Source organism: Elephas maximus, chromosome 15 (genome assembly GCF_024166365.1).
Source record: "Elephas maximus indicus isolate mEleMax1 chromosome 15, mEleMax1 primary haplotype, whole genome shotgun sequence".
Taxonomy (NCBI): domain Eukaryota; kingdom Metazoa; phylum Chordata; class Mammalia; order Proboscidea; family Elephantidae; genus Elephas; species Elephas maximus.
In genome coordinates, this window is record NC_064833.1 from 19,860,195 (window position 1) to 19,884,496 (window position 24,302).

Genomic DNA, 24,302 nt, shown 5'->3' on the forward strand with positions numbered 1-24,302 from the left:
GACCCTAGGGGCTGGCAGACGTAATTGAACTGCTTCAGGCGTCAGTTTTCTTATCTGTAAAATACAGACACTCGTTGCTGCCATAACCTTCCAGCAGTAGTGAGAAGGCTCTGCTGTCAAGGTGCTTTGGAAAAGCTTTGTAGAGACAGGATGCATCAAGGGGGGCGGGGGCCTGAGCACTCAGGCTTGGATCCTTCCAGCAACGCTAGTGTGCCCAGCAAATGAACCGCTGGCGATATCGCCGCCAAGTCTGAGAAATTTGGTCGCATAGGTCATTTGGTATTAATCAAGTGTTAGGACTTTGAGAGATGATGCAACCACCTTCTGAGTCATTTGGGTTTGGTGCACTCAGGCTTTGGATGTGGGAGATTACTCCTGTTTCTCAGGGAATGAAGTGCAGGGTTTTCAAACGTGATTGTCCTATTGTCTGAGGGGTCAGATAATTGGGCAACATCTGTTTTAGATGCTTTCCAAGGTGGCGGTAGGGTTTTATCTTTGCTTCTGCTATGGTATGTTCTCCCCTTGCAGCTTCTGAATCTCAGGGTTCCAAAGGGTCAACAGTAGCTCATATTTACAGGATCCCGGCTGACCCGTTCCATGGGCGGCAGGAGTGGGGCTAAGTGCATAGACTCTGGAGTCAGACAGCCTGTGTCTGAGTCCCAGCCCACCACGGAGGGACCTTGGCTGAGTCAGTGTCACTAAGCCTCGGTTTCCTATCTGCAAAAAGGGAACTAATAATACCTCTCCCACAGTGGTGTTGTGAGGATGAAATGAGAGGGCTAGGTAGGTATGCTTCTACCCACAGCACAGCACTCAAGAAATCTCAGTCAACCCTATGAGGGAGGTAAAATTCTCTTCACTGTATGGGTATGGAAACAGCGGCTCAGAGAGGGCAAGAGCCATGTCCAAGACCACATGTCTGGGAGAGGCTGAATCGGGATTTGAAGGCAGCTGAGGGCAAAAAGAAAAAAAAAAAAATTTTTTTTTTTTTTTTTTTTTTTTTTTTAACGGCTGCGGTGGGAATTGGTGATGGTGCAGAGAGAGAGATAAGGCTGCCTGACATACCTGGCTTTGTACTCTGAGGAAGTCATGTAAGCTGTCTGGGCCTCAGTTTCATCACCTATGAAATGGGAATATTATCAGTCCTTACTATTACTGTTACGGACCAGGAGCCCTGGTGGCACAATGGTTAAGCGCTCAGCTGCTAACCATAACATCAGTGGTTTGAACCCACCAGTTGCTCTGCAGGAGAAAGGACCTGGCAATCTGTTCCCATAAAGATCTCAGCCTAGGAAACCCTACTCTGTCCTATAGAGTTGCTATGAGTCAAAATGAACTAGACAGTACACCGCGACAACACTGTTATGGTCACCCAGAGGTGCCTCAGAAGAAGGGCCTGGTGATCTGCTTCTGCAAATCAGGCCACTGAAAAGCCTACGAAGCACAGTTCTACTCTGTACACGTCAGGCTTCCAAGAGCCAGAACTGACTTGATGGCCACTGGGTTTTTTATTGTTATAAAAAGTATCAGGTACAAAATAAACTCAAGGTATTGGGATACTACGGAAAAAAATTAAAAAAAATGCAGAATTAAAAAAAATCCTTAAACAGGCCTTTCTTTCATTTGACCTACATTTCCAGGCAGACTGCCCTGAAGGCAAGCCTTGAGTTCCCAGGGCCGCGCTGTCCCTGCTCTGCAGGAAGCTGCTTAGGACGAGCAGTGCACTCCTAGAGCTACTGAGGTCCTCGGCTGTCTAGCCATGTGTTTGACTTGTCACTGCACGCCTTGTGTGATGTGGAAGACGCAGATGCTGACTTCTAATGCCACACATATTGAGGATCCGCTCTGAGACTGACTCCACTGTATGGCTCCTGAAGCAGAAGACGTCATATGAATATGCCAAGTTGTCTTTGAGGACTCCTTCTCCCCCACGGCTGGATGCTTTCATCAGGTGGATGCTGGGAAGCACATTACTGACTATAATTACAGTCCCAGTTCTTTCTCACTCTCTGTACTCATGCTCTTTGACATGGCACCCGGTGGAGCCTTCCCACTGTGACTTGCACCGCGTGTTTGTCTTGACCAGTGGATGTTAGCAGATGTGATAAGTTGAGGCTTGAAAAAGCACGTGCACCTTTCTGTGTGCACCCTCACTCCTGTACCACGGCAGGCGGAACACGTCCAGGTTAGATGCTGGAGGATGGAAGACGTCTGCTACTTAGTTTAGTCACCCTTGTCATCCCAGGTTAGGGCATTCCGGATCAGCCAGCATCCAGCCAGTCCTATATGTGTGAGCCCAGCAGAGCTGCTTAACTGACCCTTAGCTGATCTCAGGTGCCTGAGCAATCCCAACCCAGAGCAGCTGAAGCCTGTAGATTTGTGAGCTAAATAAATGATTATCATTGTCCACCACTGGGTTTGTTTGTTAGAAGCTCTACTGTGGCAATAAATAATGGATACACACATATATATTAAAAAAATGTTGTACACTATGGCTCTGACTCTATTTTGTTACACGATTCAAACCTTTTTCTCTGCTTTTGGAGGCAGTGGCAAGAAATGTTTTTATTTTTCATACAAATACACAGTCAATACAGACATTCTTATATTGTTTGTTGTTGTTGTTAGTTGTTCAGTCCATTCTGACTCACAGTGACTCTATGTGACAGAGTAGAACTGCCCCCATAGAGTTTTCCAGGCTGTAATCTTTATAGGGGAGCCCTGGTGGCACAGTGGTTAAGAGCCTGGCTGCTGACCAAAAAGGTCGACAGTTCCTATCCACCAGCTGCTCCTTGGAAACCCTATTGGGGCAGTTCTACTGTGTCCTACAGGGTCACTGTAAATCAGAATCGACTCAATGGCAACGGGTTTGGCTTTTTTTTTTTTTTTTTTAATCTTCACAGGAGCAGATTGTCAGGTCTTTTCTCGGGCAGAGCCACTCGGTAGGTTCGAACTGCCAGTCTTTCAGTTAGCAGCCGAGCGCTTAACAGCTGTATCACCAGGGCTCCATTCTCTTATTACTGCACCCAATTAAATCCTGACATGAATAAATGTAAAACTAAACTTTGATCTCCCTTAGGTCTCACTCTTCCTCTTCTAATCCACTTATTTTAAATAAAAATCCAATGTATATTTTATATAGAAATGTCATATTTGCTTAAGGTAAGCTTCCACCACTGCCGATGGCCTGCCTTTTGAATACAGGTAGTCCCCGATTTAGGAAGTATTCGACTTCCAACAGATGGTCTGTTTTTTGTTGTTGTTGTTGTTTGTACATCTTATCATAATTAGTATGTACTACATACAATGTTGCAGTGAGTAATTTGCTAATGTTATCATTCTCATACCAGCCCTCAAAGACAAGGATTGGATTTATAAAGATACTGATAGTAAAAGACAATAATAATTAAAACTAAAGAAAAAAAAATGAGGTGTTCGGCTTCCATCAGAAGTGATTTAAGACAAAGTTGTCAGAACGGAACCCCAACGTAAATCGGGGCTACTTGTAATCACACCAAACTGGGCTTCCTTCTCCAAAGGCAGCTGACGCTTTCCTCGCTCTAGGCTTAGCTTCTAGCGGAGTCCCCCTCCTCAGAATTGCTCCTCTCTTTTCAAATGCCGTTCTCTGTCCAGGAAAACCACGGCCTTCAAGGTATCTACAGCCACTTTCCCCAGGCAGCCCTCCCCAGAGCCGGCCAACACTGCAAGCCTGTGCTCCCATAGCAACGCATGCGTGCCCCCGGAGGGGCCGTACCACGTGTTCGCATAGCCTCAGGTGTGCGCCCAGAGGGGCCTTACCACGTGTTTGCATAGCATCACACGTGTGCGCCCGGAGGGGCCTTACCACGTGTTTGCACGGCCTCATGTGTGCGCCCAAAGGGGCCGTACCACGTGTTCCCATAGCATCACATGTGTGCGCCCGAAGAGGCCTTACCACGTGGAACGCATAGCATCACGTGTGCGCCTCAAGGGGCAGTACCGCGCGCTCGCATAGCACCACACATACGTGCCCCTAAGGGCCATGCCACGTGCTCATACAGTACCACACGTGTGCCATGAGGGGACGTACCAAGTGCTCACATAGTACCACACGTATGTGCCCCGAGGGGCCATGCCGCCTGCTCGCATAGCAGCACACGTGTGTGTCCTCAGGGGCCGGGCCGCGTGCTCGCATTGCACCGCACATGTGTGCCCCGAGGGCCTGTACCACGTGCTTGCAGAGCACCACATGTGTGTGCCGGGAAGGGCCTTGCAGAGTGCTTACATAGTGCACGTGTGCGCCCCGCGGAGCCCCACCAAATGCTCACATAGCACCCCAAGTGTCCACCCCGCGGGGCTGTACTGCGTGTTCCCATAGCACCACGTGTGCCCCCGAGGGGCCCTGCCACGTGCTCGTATAGGACACATGTGCGTCCTGCCAGGCTTACCGCCTGCTCCCATACTACCATACGTGTACCCCACTCAGGGCCATACTCCATTCTCACATAGCACACGTGTGTGCCCTGTGTACTGTGTCTTGTGATGACACAGAAGACTCAAAATGCTCCTCCTGGCCTCCTGACCTTGGGCAAGTTTTCCAACCTTTCTGAGCTTCCATTTCCTCCCCTGCAAGGTGAGAATAACATCTACTTCAAAAACAGCCCTAGTGGTGCAATGTTTAAGTGCTTAGCTGCTAACCAAAGGTTAACGGTTGGAACCCACCAGCGGTTCCTCGGAAGAAAGACCTGGCAATCTGCTTCTGTAAAGATTACTGTCAAGAAAACCCTATGGGGCAGTTCTGCTTTGTCACATGGGGTTGGCTAGGAGTTCAAATCGACTCGAGGGCACCCAAGAACATCATCTATCTCACAGGGTTGCTGTGAAGATAAATGAGATCATCTGATTCCAACACAGAGCACAGTGCCTGGAGTACAGTAAGCACTTACCAGATGTTAGCTATTATTTTAATTGTATGCACAGTACCTTGGGAATATGATAGCCTGGCTAGCATTTATTTATAATAAATAAATTATAAATTATTTATACTTACTATGGTGTCCCACAGTGCTTAAGAGCTCAGTTGCTAACCAAAAGGTCGGCAGTTTGAAGCCACTCGTCAAGCCTTGGAAACCCTATGGGGCAGTTCTACTCGTCCTAGGGTTGCTATGGGACAAAATCGACTCAATGGCAACAGATGTGTGTGGTGTGTGTAATGGGGTCCCTAGGTGATGCAAATGAGTTAATGTAATTGGGTGCTAACTCAAAGGTTGGAGGTTTGAGTTCACCCAGAGGCACACTGGAAGAAAGGCCTGGCAATCCACTTCAAAAAAATCAGCCATTGAAAGCCCTATGCCCCTGAAGTCTTCTTAAAACCAAACTTAACTAGTAAAGAATGTCTGCCTTGAGCATTATGCTCTTTTAACATCTATCCATATGGAATCAAACTGACAATAGCAACTTCGGGGACACTGAGTTTATGTTAATGCAGGAGGAATAACTCAGAAAAGGACGGTGAGAATGGTCACACAACTTGAATGTAATCAATGTCACTGAATTGAAAATGGAGAAACTTGAGTTGGTGTGTATTTTTGTTGTGCATATTCTCCCTAACAACAAAATAAAATAATTAAAAAAAAGAAAATCCTATGGAACACAGTTCTACTCTGACACACCTGGGGTTGCCATGGGTCTGAACTGACTCAACAGCAACTTTCTTTCTTTTTTTTTTTTTTTTAATATGCCCATTGTTTTAAGCATTTTAAGCACTGTTTTAGTATGGGTTTATCTCACTTTGAATGTCAGGATAACTGATAATGTAGTGCTATTATCCCCAGTTTATGGATGAGGAATCTGAGGCACACAGAGAGGTTAAGTAACTTAACCCATGTCACACAGTTAATAGGCTACCATTATAACACTCTCCCTGCTTTATTATATTTGCTCATCTTTCTCATTCAGGATCTAGAACGAATAACTGATCTTTGCACAGGCCTGGTACACATTTGATCATCACAGTGGTGGAGGCTGCCACAGAGTGGTCTGTGTGCCTGGGGTCTTTTCCCTCTTGGCATTCACCCCCTGGAAGGCAGAGGACTGGGTCCCCCAAACCCTGCACCTGCTTGTTAGTGAATAAGCTGGGCAGGACCAGATGGTGCCTTAAAGGATATGTGGCTCCTTCCCACGCTAGCACACACATGCTCTGGGCTCTCCACTCGCTGTCTTACAATCCTGCTTGATTCAAGACACAGGAAGCAAATAAGGCTTTCAGCAGTCTCAAGCAAGTAGGGGTGAAATTAGTGGATCACTGTACAAAGGAGTGTTTAATAATGCTATCACGCTACCCTGTCCTCACAGAGCCGTTGTGACATTCTGCATTAAAAAAGTGACAACCCTCAATTGCTGTGTGTAACTGAGGCCTCACGTAGGCTCCCAGCTTCAGAACACTGGCATTTTCTGGCCACTAATGGCACATGGGGCTAAGGGGAAACTGCTGGCTCCATGCACACATGTCCTCATAGGCTCCTCCAAGCCCTTTGTAGGGCTGCTGCTCTTCTACTCGCCTGTCAGGAACATAATTTTCATTAAATATTAAGGAGCTGTTTGTTAAAGTAATGTCGTCATGGTAACCGGGTGTAGGGGGGCAATGAAATAGTCTGGTGCTGTTGAATGGCAGCATATTAATCAAGTGCTCGCTACTATTTAATGAGCTTCCCTGTGAACCTCCTGGTAACAATGCATTTGGAGGATCCAGGGGCGTGGGGGCTGCCCTAGGTGTCAGTGTCAAAGATGTGGGCTCGTCCACGCTCCCGGTGCTGTGCTGTGCTTGCCGGACAGATGGCTATGGATGAAGGCCGGAACCAAATTGCAGATGTTTGCCTCAGAGCTGTTCCTGACAGCTATTCTTTTTTTTTTTTTTTGCCAGAACTGAGAAAAAGAGAGGCCAGGGAAGTTAAAGAGGGAAGGCCTGGCCAAAGATCTCTTGCCTGGAGAGAGCTAATGGCAACTGTAGGGAGGAAGTGTAGAAGAGTTTAGTCAGATTGCCTGGGTTCAAATCCCGGCTCCATCCCATCTCACTGTACCACTGTGGACGAGTGACCCTCAAGCAGTCTCTATTTCTCCACATGTAAAAGGGGGTTCATAACTGGGCTCACCTCAGAGGGTTGTTGAGAGGATTGAAGGGGATGAAGCTCTTACCACCGTGCTTGCCCAGAGTAAATACTCAGTCGATGGTGACACCACTACTACCGGCACCTGTTACTACTACCGGCCCTGCTGCTGCTACAACTGTCAGTAAAGCCACTGCTGAGGGAACGCCCCACGGTGCTTTCACAGTCTCACAGGCTAACTGGTCCCCACCACCCAACGCAGGACCCAAACCCACGTCTGGGTGACTCTACCTCTGTGTTCTTTCTGGGGTCCGCAGACTTTTTTTTGTAAACGGCCAGATGGTAAATATTTTTGGCTTTGTGAGCCACATGTGGTCTCTGTCATATATTCTTCTTTGTTTTTCTCTTTACAATCCTTTAAAAATTTAAAACCATTCTGAGTCATGGGCTGCACAGAAACAGACAGAGTTGGCTGGCTCCTGCCTTGCTGCCTCAGAGGGAAAGGAGGGAAAACAAAGTAAAAGGAGAGACAGCTAATGGGTTTTTCTCTCACTAAAAGAAGGGCAGGGGTTGAACACATACATTAAAAAACCAGGGTCTTGGGATTTGTGTTACTTTAAATATCAAAAAAGCTAGCCATGGTAGCGTAGTGGTTAAGAGCTTGGCTGCTAACCAAAAGGTCCAACAGACACTCCTTGGAAACCCTATGGGGCAGCTCTACTCTGTCCTATACGGTTGCTATGAGTCGAAATTGACTCGACGGCAACAGGTTTTTTTTATGGTGATCAATTAGAGCCTTGTGCCCTTTTTACAGTTGAGGAAAGAGACACAGAGAGGTGGGGTGGCCTGCAAAGGTCACACAACTAGTAAGGGACAGAGCCGGGACATATACACAGGCAGTCTGGCACTTGAGAACTCTCCTCTTACGCCATTCAACTTTACCACTGCAGAAAAGACTTTCCATCATTCTGAAGCCCTAGACACCCTCCAGCAGCTGACTCTGAGCATGGACTTCGGATGGGGTCTTAGAGATCTGTGATCCAGCCCTAACTTCACCGTTTCCTGGGTCTGTGACCTTGGAAATGTTTAACTTTTTGGTGTTCCAGGTTCCTCAACGGTAAAATGGTGATATTCACTGTCCCCCCACCCCCTTGGGTGGTTCTGATGATTAAGTGAGTTAATGCATGTAGAGGACTTAGCAGACTGCTCTCCACATGGCAAGTGCTGGATACACGTTAGAATGGATGATTATTACAACAGTGATTGGCAAAAGAATGGTCTCCCAAAGATGCCCAGGTCCGAATCTCCAGAACCTGTGAATATTACCGTTCATGGCAAAGGGATTAAAGACTGCAGATGAACTAAGGTTGTTAATCAGTTGACCTTTAAATAAGGAGAGGACCATGGATTATCCAGGTGGACCCAATGTAATCACCAGGCAAGAATCAGGGTCAGAAAGACTCCACAGGCCATTGCTGGCTTTGAAGTGGGAAGGGGGCCGTGAGCCAGGGAATTCGGATGGCCTCTAAAAGTTGGAAAAGGCAAGGAAACAGATTCTCCCCTAAAGACCCTAGAAAGGAACATAGCCCTGCTGACACTTTGGTTTTAGCCCGGTAAGACCCATGACTTCCAGAAGGTAAGATAATAAATTCGTGTTAACCAGAGCTGGGAGTGCCGCCTGAATTAAAAGTAGCATCCTTTCTCTGCACATCCATGCTGCTGCTGCTCGGTCATCAACTGTTTATGGAGTACTGGGCAGGTGCCAGGTAGGGGCAAGGGTGGATTAGCCAACAGGCAAGGTAAGCACAGTGCTTACCCTGCTTACCAGATCATCTGTAGTGAACAGTTTCACGATTTTCCACCACATCAAAGATTTTGCCTCTAGGTATGGCTGGCATCTGTCTCTCTCCCAAACCCACAGCACCTTTCTACAGAATCAAAGCCTCTTTTTCAAATTTACCTCCTGACAGGGACAGATTACCCAGTGAGCAAGTAAGCACCGGCTTACTTGTGCTTACTTCCTAATCTGCAGTGACAAATTTCACACAGGCTTCACGTGGTAATCCAACCCTGGGTAGGGGCTGCACTGGCTATCTGCAGGGGTGGGAGGAAGAGAAAGCACTCAAGGGGACATCGTCCAGTTCCCCTGGCAGAGATGACACACCTGCAGGTAATTACAAAAGGTGTGCTAAGTAAGCTAGAAAGGTGGGCCCACGTGTGGAATATCACTTCTGTGAAAATATTCACTACCTAGACGTCACTTTCACATTGTCCTTGAACGTAAGGGCCTGCCTCAGGTTCCATGCTCCTTGCTGGGTATCTTCTGAGAATTACAGTCACTCCTTTATCTTAACTACTAAGTACTTAAGGGTGGTTAGTGGTAGAATTCTTGCCTCCCATGCAGGAGACGCGGGTTCGATTTCTGGCCAATGCACTTCATGCACACCTACCACCCCTCGGGGGCCTGCATATTGCTATGATGGTTGAGCAGGTTTCATTACGGCTTCCAGACTAATTGACTAGGAAGAAAGGCGTGGCGATCTACTTCCGGAAATCAGCCAGTGAAAACCCTATGGATCACAACAGTCTGATCTGCAACTGATCATGGGGATGGTGCAGGACTGGGGAGCATTTTGCTCTGTTGTGCGTGGGGTCGCCATGAGTCGGGCAACTCGACAGCAGCAAACAACAACTAAGCAGTTACTGCTCTGCAAGACTCACATGTGGCACTTTGCTCTTGGTCGCTTTCCTTTGATCAGTTTTCCTTCATCTATCCTCAGCCCGTGTGGCCCCCCTGTCCCAGGCTTGGCCAACAGCACGGTCCACCCACTGGGCACAGCAGTTGGCTTAGGGATGGACATGTGACCCTAGTCTCTCAATTCCAGGGCATTTACTGGAACTGACGCTCATGGAAGCAAAGCCTGGTTTCTGCCGGGGTGCTGAGAGGAGAATGTACTGGCTATCGTGGCCACCCTGCCCCCACGCAGGGGCCGGGGGAGAGGATCTGTCTGGATGGAGCGCACACAGAAGCAAGCTGAGCTGAGAGATGACGCCTGCTGACATTGTTGAGATCCCGCTGGGCTCAGAGCCAACCCTGCTCAGACTTTTCAATTACAAGAACTGCCTTTTTGTTTTACACTTCTGTCAATTTGAATTGGATATCAATCTTGTAACCAAGAGTCTGACTAGTATAATCACATATTGACTTAAGTGTTGCTATCTAATAGTTGCAGGTGTTATAATTTCCTTGGCCAATAAACTCTGGGCTTGCAAATAACATGGGATGGGCGTAGGGTCAAGTTCTAGATGGCCAGCAGGGAAATAGTGGGATACACTTCTTGCTTCTCTCTTCATTTCTGTTTTAACTTAGCTACATGGAGTCCGTTCCTGCTACTGGAGGAAGGAGCAAAGAACCCCTCCCATACTACTGAATGGTGGGCCTGGCTTAAACTTGCACCCGAATCTGTGGAAGATCCAAATCCCTTATCATGGAATTATAACCATTAGGGTTGAGTGAATTTCATACTAGCAGCATTGGGTAGCATCTGGGGCGGCTGTAGCTGGTGTCCAGACTGAACTTCTTCTGCTCTTGCCTCTTCCATGTTGATGCTGTCCCAAGGTTCTGTCTTCAGCCTAGCTGGCTGGCTGGAAGCTGTCCCTGACAGAGCCCAGTCATCCCCCTGGCCTCACCTGCCTTCTCCAACAGCTGTCTATCTTCATTCTTTCCCAACAGGCCTGAGGGATGTGGCACGTGCCCTTTGGAAATGGTATTGCCCACCCACACTGATTTTCCATAGCACGAGGGTGTGTGGGGGGCTGTATCACAGGCAGGGAGGAAGATGCAATTAAAAAGAACCCAGGTGATGCTCATGTCTTCCTCCCCCAGGAACATGCCCACCAGGCTGATAATCACTGGCCGATATAATGATGACTCCCAACTCATCTAGCCTGTCCTGAGCTTGCTTCTGTGTTCCAGGCTCATGTTGGACATCTCCACCGGGATGATGATGATGCAAATAATAATATTAAAATCAATACTAATACAATGTAATCAGTGTAATAAACTCATATCTTTGAGAATGCACTCTGTGCCAGACATCATTCTTAACACATTTCATGTATTGATGCTAACAGTCCTATCGGTGAGGAAATAATAACAACTGCACAATCCCCATCATGCAGATGAAGAAACAGAGGCTCAGAGAGTTAAACAACACCTCCAAGGCCACACAGCTAGAAGGTGGCTGAGTCAGGATTTGAATTCAGGCCATTTGGACTCCCAAGCTACCTGCTTAATCCTGGTCTACACTGCCTCCCATGCCCCAGGTATTCTACAGGTGTGTCAAACTCAACATTTCTGGAGTGGAATGGACCATCTTCTGTATCATCCATGGCTTTTTCTGTATCTGTTCACTTCGGTGCTTAGCAGGATCCCTCTCTTTTCCGATTCCCAAGGCAGGAGCCTGGGACACACGCTTGACTTTTCTTTCCTCACTTCCCATGGTCAAGTATAGCCAATTCTTTCTCTATTGGTGATTCCTCCCACGCTGCTGTGACTGTCTCGGTTCAGATGGTCACTCCCTTTCTCCAGGCCATCCTAATGGCAGCCTCCTGATGGCTGTCCTGTCTTTAATCTCTCCTACCTGCAGCCCACCCTCTGCAGCATCGCCATCTTGCCTTTCTAAACCCAACATCGCCCCACATCACTCCCATAGTTTTGAACCTCTGAAAGCCGCTTACTGTGTCCTGCAAATAGTGCTTCCTGAGCAGGGTATTCAAGGACCTCTGCAGCTTCACTCACTAAACCTGCCCATCTCCACCGTCTCACTGGAGTGTTAATGTACTGATTCACGTAACAAAAGCATCTGCCCATGGGCATGTCAGGACCCTCGGAGCATCTGCTGCTGCCCGCACACGACAGAGAACAGAGAAACTCAAGCTGAAGAGTTAAATGGGCATTGGAGAAAGTGTCACTGACACTGTCAGGTATAAAATGGAAGAACTCTGAAAAACTTAACAGGGGTCATTTGCAAGGTATCCTATTTTAAAAAATCTATCTGTAGCATCATTTTCTAGAACATATTGCAAGAAGAAAGCTAGGCTTTCAGTGCTAATATGGATGGGAGGTGACACAAGGTGACAAGAAATAGCATTTATTGACCATCTTTTGTGAACAAGATGGCAGGCTGGGATGAAACTTCCGCATTTCATCCCTCAAATAACTCTGTGAGGTGTATTTTCTTCTCCATTTTACAGCTCGGGCAACTCAGGAGAAACCCAGTTCTGAACTATTTGTCTCATCTTCTGCACAGATCTCTGGGAAACAGCTCATTCGCAGCTAGTTCAGTGACGTCCCTCTAATTCAAATTCCCTGGAAATGTGAAATATAAAAAAACTACCCATTAAATCACTTTTTACTTTAAACAACACCCTGCTTTCATTACAGCATTGGCAGTGTCCATTTCTAAGTAAGTGCTCTAAAAGTACAGGCCAGGCGTGCTGCGTCATGCGATCAAGCCTTTTAAACCAGGGCTTCGAACCGGTTCAAACGGTTCAGTCATGCCCAGAAAGTGAAACCAGAAGAGACCCGAATTTTTAAAATTTGGGTGATCTGGAACCATAACCGGAACAGGGAAAGTTACTGGCTAAAGCCCTGGAATGCGAGACTCAGAAGAGGCATAGTGAGCATTTCAGGAGCCTGGTGTGTGAGACCGGAGTATCGGCAGGACTGTGGAAAGCGACATGCATTCAAAGTGGCACAGTCGGCCGCCATCTTTGAGCAGGGCACCGCTGTTTCCGACTCTGCGCAAAATCTGATAGGCGTGAGAGGATGCCCCTTGTTTTCTGACAGGGAGATTAAGTTTCCAGAAAGGATTCGACAGCAACTTTCCCTATTTCGGCTATGGTTCCTGTTCACCCAAATTTTAAAAATTTGGGTCTGTTCCGGTATCGCTTCCTTGGCCATGACTGCACCAGGAAGAGCTGGTTCGGAGAAAAAAAAAGAAGCCCTGTCTTAAACACACAACCCTGCGGCTCCTACATCAGCACCAGTCAACTAGTTGGGCTCGGCTCACTCTGGGTACTAAATGCTAAGAAAGCTTCCTGTGTGTACAGCAAACACCTAAAATTAAGATTTTTTTTACTCACTCAGGTTGGTCCTAAAGGAAGTCTAGATTAATGAGGCCTTCCTGTGCTTTGCTTCTCTGCTGTAAAACAAGGCTGCTGATAGAAAACCACGAAGTGTGAGAACAGGCAGGGGCCTCAGATAGTGCTTCGTCTAGGGACGGCAGAAAAAATTGCCCCATTTACTATAGTCTTCCTTCTTGCTCCCTTGGCAGATGTCACTAATTGTATGTAGCGTACCTTTTCCTGGATATGCCTCAGAATCCTTCTCAACACAATGTCCCCGGCAGCTAGGACCAATTGATCGGAGTAGGCAGATGAAATCTATTTGATACTCCCGATTTAGCCCAATCATCTCATTTTAACAGAGGTGGAACAGAGCTGAGTAGGCCCACATGACTGGTCCATTTAGCAGCAGAGCCAGGAATTTGAACCTCTTTCCTCTGACTGCTTTGCCTTTCAAGCTGCCCCACGACATACCCCTCATCCCAGCCTCCTTCCCACCAAAGGTGAAAGTGAGGTTGTAGGCACTTGGTGGGTATATGTATAACTTAGATATCATGGGGGTGTACAGGGAAAAGAGGGTGGGTATGAAGGGCACTTGTCAGACCCCCAGACCCGGGGGCCATGCTTGTGTCATACATGATTTACAACACGTTTAAATGGCTTACGCTATAACCCTGCTACCCAGCTAAGGTCAAGGTGGTGGGGCAGGGAGCCAAAAAGTGGGCCCCTGAGCAAGCTCATTCAATAGTCCCAGGTATAGTACTAATGTGAGGAATATGACCCTGACAAATATTTCAGCCAAATACAATTTTTATTTGACATATGCTACAAATCCTGGGATAGTGGGTGGTGGTGCCTTTTGCAAAGTGCAGTATCGTTCTAAGAATCCAGTGCCAAGTTTTTCATGTTTCAGCCGAGGAGACTGCTAGAACCCACTGGGGAAAGGATGGGGAACTGACATTGACTGTAAGGATGCCAGACTCAAGATCAGGCTACCCAAGCTCGAGTCTTAAATTATTTTCCATCTATATTAACAGAATCTTTTCCTTGGGCCAGAGATCCTGGGTGGTGTAAATGGTTAATGCGCTTGGGTACTAACTAAAAGGTTGGAGGTTTGAGTCTACCCAGAGGCACCTAGGAAGAAAGGCCTGGTGACCTACTTCTGAAAATCAGCCATTGTAAACCCTATGGAGCACAGTTTTACTCTGACACACATGGGGTCATCATGAGCTGGAATCAACTTGACAGCAACTGTTCTTTTTGTTGGGGCAGTGCTTCTCAGGTCACCAGACCACCTCCAGGAGGAAAGGTGGCAAACTTGGGTGTTCCCATTCACTGGGTGAAAAGGAGGTTATGAGAAATCAAACCATTCTCCATGACCCCCTACCCCCAACTAGTAATGAATGGTGGAGCTGGCTTAGAGGTCCTGTCTTCAGACCATAAACCAGGATCAACCATCAGAGGGAGAAAACAAACCAAAAAAAAAATGGTGCTACCCTTGACCGCTTTGTCAAGTATCTCAGTTGTAGAGAATGTGCTCAGGAGAGAGATTGCTTCCTTGGTTGCCTCCTTGTGGGTAGGCCTCAGCTTGTCTCCCAGCCCAGGGTTCTATGCTCTGACCCATGCTATTTCCTGTCCCAGCCCTGACCCTTAGCCCAGAGTCATGTCCCACAACTAAAATCAGAATAAGGGCTAATCTTTACTGAGCACTTACTGTGTACTGGCACAAGGGCGAAACTGCTTTAGCTGAATTAATTCACTGAATCCACACAGCCATCCTATGAGGCAGTTACTACCGCTATGCCCATTTTACGGATGAGACTGAAGCAAAGAGAGGTTGACAATTTCCCCAAGACCCCACAGCTACTGAAAGAGCCAGGCTTTGAGGCCAGGCAATGGGATTCTGGAATCCCTGAGTGGTGCAAATGGTTAACACACTCAGCTGCTGACTGAAAGGATAGAGATTTGAGTGTGCCCAGAGGTGCCTTGGAAGAAAGGCCTGGCAATCTACATCCCCAAAATCAGCCATTGAAAGCCCTATGGAGCACAATTCTACTCTAACACACATGGGGCCGCTCTGCTCTTAGCCAGAGACATCTCCTCGTACGGCCTCCCCATTGCTTTCCCTTTCGGTCATTCAACAGTCATCTGCTCTGCACCTACTATGTGCCGGGATTTATGGGTGTAAAGTCACAGCCTCTGTCCTCAGAGCCCAACTCCTGCTTGAGGACTTGGAAAGAAAGCGCCAAGTAATGGCTCAAATTCCCTGTGCAGCTCCCCCCCCGTCCCCTCCCCCTCGCCGCTGCACACCCTCCCCCACTGTGCCCCGCCCCAGTGTTCAGGGCTCCTGAACAGATGCCTATATGCGCTTTGGCTGTCAAACCTGATGCTCACCCAGCTGTCAGTTTCCCAGAGAGCACTGCCCTCAGGGGCCGTTAGTCAACATTTACTGACCCAGACCCAGGAAGAAGGCCCCTTATAAAGCACAAAGAAAACTGCTCATTAGCCAGACCCTCCCAAGTGAAATGAGTGTCCCTCCTGGGTAATTTTCCCATTTGTGTCGGGTCGGGTGGGGTCGGGGTGCAATTCTCATGGTCAGTGGGCCAGGTTTTGGTCACTCGTGTGTGGTACCACCAGCCCCGCTCCTGCCAAAGGGCCCCAGTTTCTTTGGGGAAGCCATGATTCTCCTGCAGACTGTCTGCCCAGGTCACACCCACTTCTGTCTTCTGCAGGTCCTGGGGGGTCTCCTGCCATAGCATCTGTGCCTCTTCTTCTGGATCTTGGGCCAAATCCTTTGATGGGCTGACTAGCTGATGGACTAGCTGGTGGCTCTTTAGGTGGTCCCGGTATGGAAGAGAGCTCCTAGACCCCCTGATCAAAACTCCGGGCATGCTTTGTGAACCTATCACATGCATTCAGGTATTTGGGGTCACACCTATGATGTGTGCTTCTGTCTGGGGTTAGCTCTGCTACAGCTGGCCAATGGGTGACATGTCATGGGAGAGACTGAGGGTCATCTCATCCACTGGCTTCCCAATGGCTTTATAGAGGAAGAAAAAGTATTAGAGTGTATAGCTGTGAGAGTGTGTCAGTGCATGGGCCAGAAAGTTCCATTTACTCACGCTGTCCCTGGCCTTGTCCCTCCTCCTATGGCCCCTTGGGGGTTCTAGATCACCACTGCAGTCTTCAAAACACTGCTTTAGTCAAAACTGCTCCCTTTTCAACCTTATTCACAAATGCTTAAATTCTACCAGCGATGAGCAACTCACTACTCAGTGACACCTATCTCACCTTTGCATAGATCTTTGGCTAGAATTTTTCCTCAGGTTGTGTCATGGATTGAATTATGTCCCCCTCAAAATATGTGTATCAACTTGGTTAGGCCATGCTTCCCAGTATTTGGCTGTCCTCCATTTTGTGATTGTAATTTTATGTTGAAAGGATTAGGGTGGGATAATAATACCACCCTTACTCAGGTCTCCTCCCTGATCCAAGGTAAAGGGAGTTTCCCTGGGGTGTGGCCTGCACCACCTTTATCTCTCAGGAGATAAAAGGAAAGGGAAGCAAGCTGAGAGTTGGGGACCTCACGCCACCAAGAAAGCAGCACCAGGAGCAGAGCGCGTCCTTTGGACACAAGGTCTCTGCGCCTGAGAAGCTCCTCGACCAGGGGAAGATTGAGGACAAGGACCTTCCTCCAGAGCCGACAGAAAGAGAAAGCCTTCCCCTGGCGCCGATGCCCTGAATTTGGACTTGTAACCTACTAGACTGTGAGAAAATAAATTTCTCTTTGTTAAAGCCATCCATCCACTTGTGGTATTTCTGTTATGGCAGCACTAGATGACTAAGACAGGCTGAGACAATAGCTGCCTACCTTCCTCTTGCCAGTGACAGTTTATCACATGTCCACAGAAAGCTTTCTCACTTTCTTTCAGTCATCTCTCCTCCTCAGGGCTATGGCTGACAGATTGGTGTGAGCCCCGTCCCCCTCCCCCACTCTGTTCCAAGAGTGAGTCCTCAGTGCTAGCCAGAAAAAAAAAAAAAAAAAAAAATAGAAGTTCCCTGAAAATCACTCCATGCATGCCCTGTGGTTGGTGAGGCTGAGCAAAGGAAGGACAGCCCAGCCGCCTGCAGGCTCCTTGGCTCCTAGGGAGGGACAGGCAGGAATCTAGCTCATCCTGTGGAATTCACACCTGGATTCTCTGCATCGTGCTGTTCCAGGTGGGTCTGGCTGGAGACAATCTCAGAGTCGCAAAGGCCCAGCGGCCCTCCTGGACAGGACTCGGGCCCAGCTGCCCCTGCCCCTCCCATTCACCTCCTTTCCCTCTTGAAATCCAACCCAGGCCCCCAACCGCCAAACAACATCACTCACCGGTCCCGTATTGCTTACATCCTGGGAATCTTTTTACTATCTGGCTCCGAGAGCAGTCACTGCATCAAGACCTACAAAGAAGAGAAACTCGATATTAAAAGCCGGGCCGAGCCACTGGGTGTCCAACTCCATTTTCTAGCAGGACCGAGCCACTGGGAGACTGGGATGCAGGTGGGAAGGAGAAAGGAAGCGGAAATAGTGGGACCTGAGCTGCTCATTACACTGACCTCGGAATCTGTGGGCCTTGTGGAGATTCTGAGGGACAGAAAAAAAAAAAAAAAAAAAAGACCCTAACCCTGGATGATTCAGCAGCGTGGTGAGAAGTAGGCTTTCAGAAGAGCGAAACTAAAGGCCACATCTGAGGAGGAGGTGGAGGGGCTTCTTCTTTTTTTTTTTAACCTCACTCTCATTCTCCTTGAGCCTTTGGTGTCTATTCGAGCAGTGTGCCCCTCATGATTCCATCTTGGTAAGGGCAAAGGGAGGAAGCTCGGTGTACAGGCTTCATGCAGGGAAGATACTGCAATCCTTAAAACAAAAGCCCCAAACTGTATTTATATCCTGGGAGACTCCTGCCAAGTGAACCCGGTGTCTTTGAAAATTCCTTGGGCGAGCTGTAGCCAGAAGGACCCTGCATGTGCCCGGCTCAGAGGATGCGTTTGCGGCGTGGCAAGTCGAGACCTGAGCCCCAAGGTTTGCAGCCCACCTGCGCACACGTGCATGCGTGGAGCTGCGAGCCCAGGAGCTGCTCAGAGGACACTTGGCTCCCTCCCCACACCCGGCCTGTCACTGCAAACTCGAAACCTGTTTTTTCTTGTTTCCCTAAGAATTCTGAAGTAAGCTGAGGTCTCCCTATTCATCCCTCCTGTTCTCAAAGGAGAACCCACTGGCTGGGGAAAAAAATAATCTTAATGGGAATAGCTTCCTTTTACCGAGTACTTACCTTGCGCCAAGTACTTTACACACCTGATCTATAATCTTGCTATTCAAAGGCGATATTGCATCACCGGGGAGCTTGCTGAAAAGGCAGATTCCCAGGCCCCAGCCAGACCTACGGAATCAGAATCTGCATTTTAACAAGACCCTCAGGTGATTCCTGTGTTAAAGTTTGCAAAGCCCTGATTTATAATCCTCTTAATTACGGGAAGAATCCTGGGTGGTGCCAATGGTCAATGCACTCAGCTGCTATGCTAAGTGAAAGGCTGGAGGTGCGAATCCACCCAGAGACGCCTCAGAAGAAAGGCCTGGGAATCTTCTGAAAAATTCCGCCATTAAAAATGCTATGGAGCGCAGACCTACTCTGATACACATGGCATCCCCATGAGTTGGGATGGGATGGACAGCAGCTGGCTTTTTTTTTTTTTAATCATGGAAGGTAGGACATAGTAGCCCACCCTCCAGGTGAGGAAGTGGGCTTCCAAAGTGAGCAGTTACAGAGCTGGTAGTGGCAGAGCTGATTCTAACCCATGTTCTTGTGATTGATTCGAAAAGCCTGTGCTCCTTCCCACGACACTCTTTTGGGGAAGCAAAATGAAAGGGAAAGGGGGCGGAGAGGCGGCTGTATGGAAAGGGCAAGCACGGGGTGGCCTCAGGCTCTGTAGAGGGGGCTCGCCTTGTACTGGACAGCCTCAGAGAGGGAGGTGTTGAATACTGGAGGTAGGTTTCCCGCCTCCTCGGGTTTGTCAAGAGCCAGCAAAATTCCCCAGTCAAAAGTTCTTGGCCTCCTTCCTACAGGGGAATTCAAGCTTCTGCATTTAATCCCAGTGACTAATTTATTTTGATTCCAGAGAGTTTACCTCTCTTGCCCACTGCCCTTAGAACTAACCATGCAGTGGGCCAGGAGGCCAGCTACCCTGAGTATCAGGCACTGACTTGTAGGAAGAACAATGATCTATAATGATAAGCCCCTTATAATTTAGAGAGAGCTTTTCACTCATGAGCTAATCTGCTCCTTAAAAGAACTTGGACAGTGTTACTAGCCCTATTTTACAGCTGAGACTGAGGTACAGAGAGGTTAAGTGATTTTCCTAGAGTCACACAGCTCTTGGACAGGCTGGGATTGAGGTCCTCTGACTCCAAACCCAGGCGTATGACCAGGGGAGAGCAGCTGCCCCCATGGGGAGGGGATGACATCACAGGTTTACGATGCTCTCGCTTAGTGTCACCCAACTCCATAAGGTTTTGCTCCACACTCATTAAGTACCCTCTGCTCCTAAGGTGAAGGAAACCTGGTGGCTCCAATAGTTAAACTCCTGGCTGCTAACGAAAGGTTGGCAGTTCAAACCCACCCAGCAACTCTGAGGGAGAAAAGACCTGCAGTTTTGCACTGTCATGGGGTCACTATGAATCTAAATCAACTTGACGGCGTCCAACAACAATAACAGCTGGTAAGGTGGGTTTATTGAATAGACTCATGGACCAAGAGGAAAATAGTCTACAACCCACATAAAATGCACAACGGATGTCTTTCTCAATATAAACTAGCCAGCTGGCTTTCTTGGTTTATTTATCAAGTAGTCTTATATTAAAGCTGGTTCTACTGAACTTGCTTCCATAGGCAGATTAGCTCACAGGAAGTATACAGGGGAATAATGTCAATAAACTGTGGACGTTGCACTGGTTCATAGGCACATGTTCCCAGCACATTGATGTTTTACACCATGAGGTAACGGCGGCTGAACACACAGTACCCTAGCATGGCTGAGTGTAGTAAGCCGGGGAGGACGCCACACTGTCCATGGTACCTTCTTCCTCTTAGCTCAGTGCGGCCACGGGTTCTGTCTTGAAGTGCTTGTTGCTCAGTTCTCCCTGATCTTTGTGCAAGGGCCATAAGCTAGACCATCCATCTCTGACAATGCTACATTTTGGCAAAGCCTGCAACTGCCTTTCCACCTGTAACTTCTGATAAAGGTAACTATCTGCTCCTGCCTCTATAACTCAGCAGTCTCAACCCTTCTTTATGCCTCCTTCTAAGGAGTTCCCCTTTTGTGTTTTAACATACAGCTCTGCAGTGACTGAGATCCTAAAGGTGCCTTTTTTTGTTTTTAAATTTAGCACGCCATTGTAATGTGCCAGTGTTATCACTAGGGTTGTGCTTTGTCACAGAGTTGACTGGGTTCTAAGTGGTCTGCTGCAACCCTACTGGTCCCCCAAACCCTATTATTTTTTAATTTTGCAGAAAGTGGGGTTTTATAGAAATGCATATATCATTTTATGGGGAAATGCCTATATAACGGAAGTTACAGCTACTAATCCGTACATAACTTAAATATATGTTTGTGAAATATATAATAAAAACCCATTGCTGTCAAGTCAATTCTGCCTCATAGCGACCGTATAGGACAGAGTAGAACTGCCCCATAGGGTTTCCAAGGAGCAGCTTGTGGATTCGAACTGCTGACCTACTGAATGGCAGCTGAGTTCATTACCACTGCACCACCAGGCTCCTAATATATATATATATATATATATATATATATATATATATATATATATATATATATATATAAAATATCTATCATTAAACATTAGATATATTATTAAATATATATTCGACGGCACTTGGGTGGTATATTATTAAATATTGAATATACTGAACACTCAATTTAACGATCATTGAAATCATTTGGAAACCCTGGTGGCTTAGTGGTTGAGAGCTAAGGCTGCTAACCAAAAGGTTGGCAGTTCAAATCCACCAGGTGCTCCTTGGAAACCCTATGTGGCAGTTCTACTCTGTCCTATAGGGTCGTTATGAGTCAGGATCGACTCAATGGCAGTGGGTTTTCTTTTTTTGGTTTTAAATGATGTATTGAGCCCTTGCACATAACTGAAAGGAGTCCTGATGATGCAGTGGTTAAAGCGCTCAGCTGATAATTGAAAGATCAGCAGTTTGAACCCACCAGCCACTCCATGGGAGAAAGATATGGCAGTCAGCTTCCATGAAGACTACAGCCTTGGAAACCCTATGGGGCAGTTATACTCCGTCCCACAGGGCCGCTATGAGTCGGAACTCAACTCGACGGTAACGGGGTTTTTTTTTGTATATACCTGGTTCTATGATAAGCATCAGAAATACATACGTATATAAATAAGACCTAGTCCCTACCTTCTAGGAGTTTGGAGACCTGAGTCTGGTCCTGGTTCTCTCAGAGACTCTCCTAGAGTCACTCCCTCTAAAGTAGCTACATATGAATAATCACTTCTGGGTCCGCTGGGTGTGTGTAGTGTGTGTGGGTCTAGTAAACCAGAGTTTATGTCCTGAGGTGAGAATACTATATTGAGGTGAAAGAGCGCCCCTGTGGTGTATGGGAGAGGGAGCAACAAGGTCTGGCTGGGGCCGGTCCAGACTGGAAACAAGAGAGGACGGTCGAGCTCAAACAAGTCGGAAGATTCCTTGCTATTTCTGTGGAGCCCAAGCTTGGCCATCATTCTGTAAGCTGGAAATGCAGCCTTAAGTTGCCTATCTTTACCCCAGAAAATATTTCACCTTGGTCACTAATAACAACCTTTCATTCAAAAGAGCAGGAAGAAGCATCACTAGCTAATAACTAACACAATAGCCACTTCCTGAGGGCTCACTCTGCTTCAGGCACTGGGCCGGACTCTCCCTCCACTGGCTTACCTCTCTTTCCCAAAGCAACTCTGAAGAGCATGTATTCATATACCATTCTGCATTTGAAAACCCGAATCTGAGAGAGATTGAGTAAACTGCCTGCAGCCACAGAAGTACAAAGTCCAGAGCTGGGGTCTGAACTCAGGCCTGACTGAAAATAATCTTTTCCCTTTTTCCCCCATAGTGCCTCTTAAACTTTGATTCCATGACTAGAGTTGCTGGCAAACTGAGCCATCTCTTCACCTCTTCAAGGAAGATCCCCAAGAGCACAGAGGTCTGTGGGCATAGCTCAATGTTTTGAATGTTCACAAAAATATTGAATTCTACTTTAGAATTGCTCTGTATTTGTTTCAAAATACTTTCCCATCAAAACTATCAAGTACCATCCATACTCCAGGAAGATGCCGGAAGGTGGTGTCTGCAGGGCCTGTGGAGGGAGGCGCATGGTGGGCAGCAGAGACTGGAAGCTGCTCACAGTGGCTGGAGCCGAGAAGGCCAGAGAGAGAGAGCAAGGGCCAGATCTTACAGGGACTTGAAGGCCTTGCAAGAAGTTGGGTCTTCAACATCATTTGTCATTAAAACCAAAACCAAACCACTGCCACTGAGTCGATTCCCTAGAGAGCAGAGTAGAACTGCCCCATAGGGTTTCCAAAGAGTGGCTGGTGGGTTTGAACTGCTGACATTTTGGTTAGCAGCCTTAGCTCCCATTAGTCATTAGAGAAGTGCAAATCAAAACCACAATGAGATACCACTTTTCACTAGAATGACTATTATAAAAGAACAACAACTAAAAAAGGGAAAATTAACCAGTGTTGGCGAGGGTGTGGAGAAATTAGAACCCTCGTGCATTGCTGGTGGGAATATAAAATGGTGCAGCTGCTGTGGAAAAGAGTTTTGCAGTTCCTCAAAAAGTTAAACAAAGAATTACCATATGATCCCCCAATTCTACTTCTAGATATATCTGTACCCCAAACACTTGAAAATAGCAGCTCCAACATCCTTGTACACCAACGTTCACTGCAGTATTACTCACAGTAGCCAAAAGGTGGAAACAACCTCAGTGTCCACCAACTGACGGATGGATGAACAAAGTGTGGTATATCCATACAATGGAGTATTATCCACCCATAAAGGGAAATGAAATTCTGATAAATGCTACAACATGGACAAGCCTTCAAAGCAGTATGCTATGTGAACTAAATCAGACACAAAAGGATAAATATTGTATGATCCTACTTATAAGAAATATCTAGAATAGGCAAATGCATTGAGACAAAAGTAAATTAGTGGTTATCAGGGGCTGTAGGAGAGGGAAATGTAGAGTTAAAAAAAAAAGGAAGTTGGGTCTTCACCTGTGAGTGATGGAAAATCACTGAGGAGTTGGATTCTCAGTGTTGGCAGTTGCAGGTACACAGTGGCTATTACGGGTTAAACTAAACGAAAATCAAACCTGTTGTCACAGGGTCAATCCTGACTCACAGCCACCCTGTAGGACAGAGCAGAACTGCCTCACAGAGTTTCCAAGGAACGCCTGGTAGATTCAGACTGCCGACCTTCTGGTTAGCAGCTGTAGTTCTTAACCACTACATCACCAGCGTTTCCCATGGGTTAAACTGCAGACCCTAAAAAGATATGTTGAAGTCCTAACACCCTCAGAACCTCAGCATGTGATCTTCTTTGCAAATGTAATTACTGTATTTTTATACAAATAACATGGCCTCTACTTTTTTTTGCCAACTGCACCCTTCCCTTCTAGGTATTTTGGTAACAGCATTATGACAATTTTTTTTTTTTTTTTTTACAGCAACATGTTTAAAAAAAAAAACAGCACAGTGAGCTTACAAAAATACCTGGGGGGAAGAGGGCTCAGCTGGAAAAAATGGTGGGTGTGCACGTTATTTGCGTAAAAACACAGTGTTAAGATACCGCAGTAGAGTGGAGTAGGGTGGACCCTAATCCGATATGCCCTGGTGCCCTTATAAGAAGAGACACAGACACAGAGAGGCACAGAGGGAGAATGGCTATGTGAAAATGGAGGCAGAGACTGCAGTGGTGTATCTCAAGCCAAGGAACACCAAGGATTGTTGGGAATCACCAGAAGCTAGAAGAG

General features: G+C 47.2%; 1 protein-coding gene across 5 annotated transcripts in view; it reads right to left on the bottom strand.

Moving 5' to 3' along the window:
- Nucleotides 1-24,302, bottom strand: part of ZHX2 (zinc fingers and homeoboxes 2) — a 194,497-nt gene that overhangs the window by 84,064 nt on the left and 86,131 nt on the right. For all 5 annotated transcript variants that reach the window (XR_007513290.1, XM_049854058.1, XM_049854060.1 and 2 more), the window contains one exon: nucleotides 17,584-17,654. The gene's annotated coding sequence lies outside the window, so the exon portion shown is untranslated. The remainder of the gene's footprint in view (nucleotides 1-17,583; nucleotides 17,655-24,302) is intronic.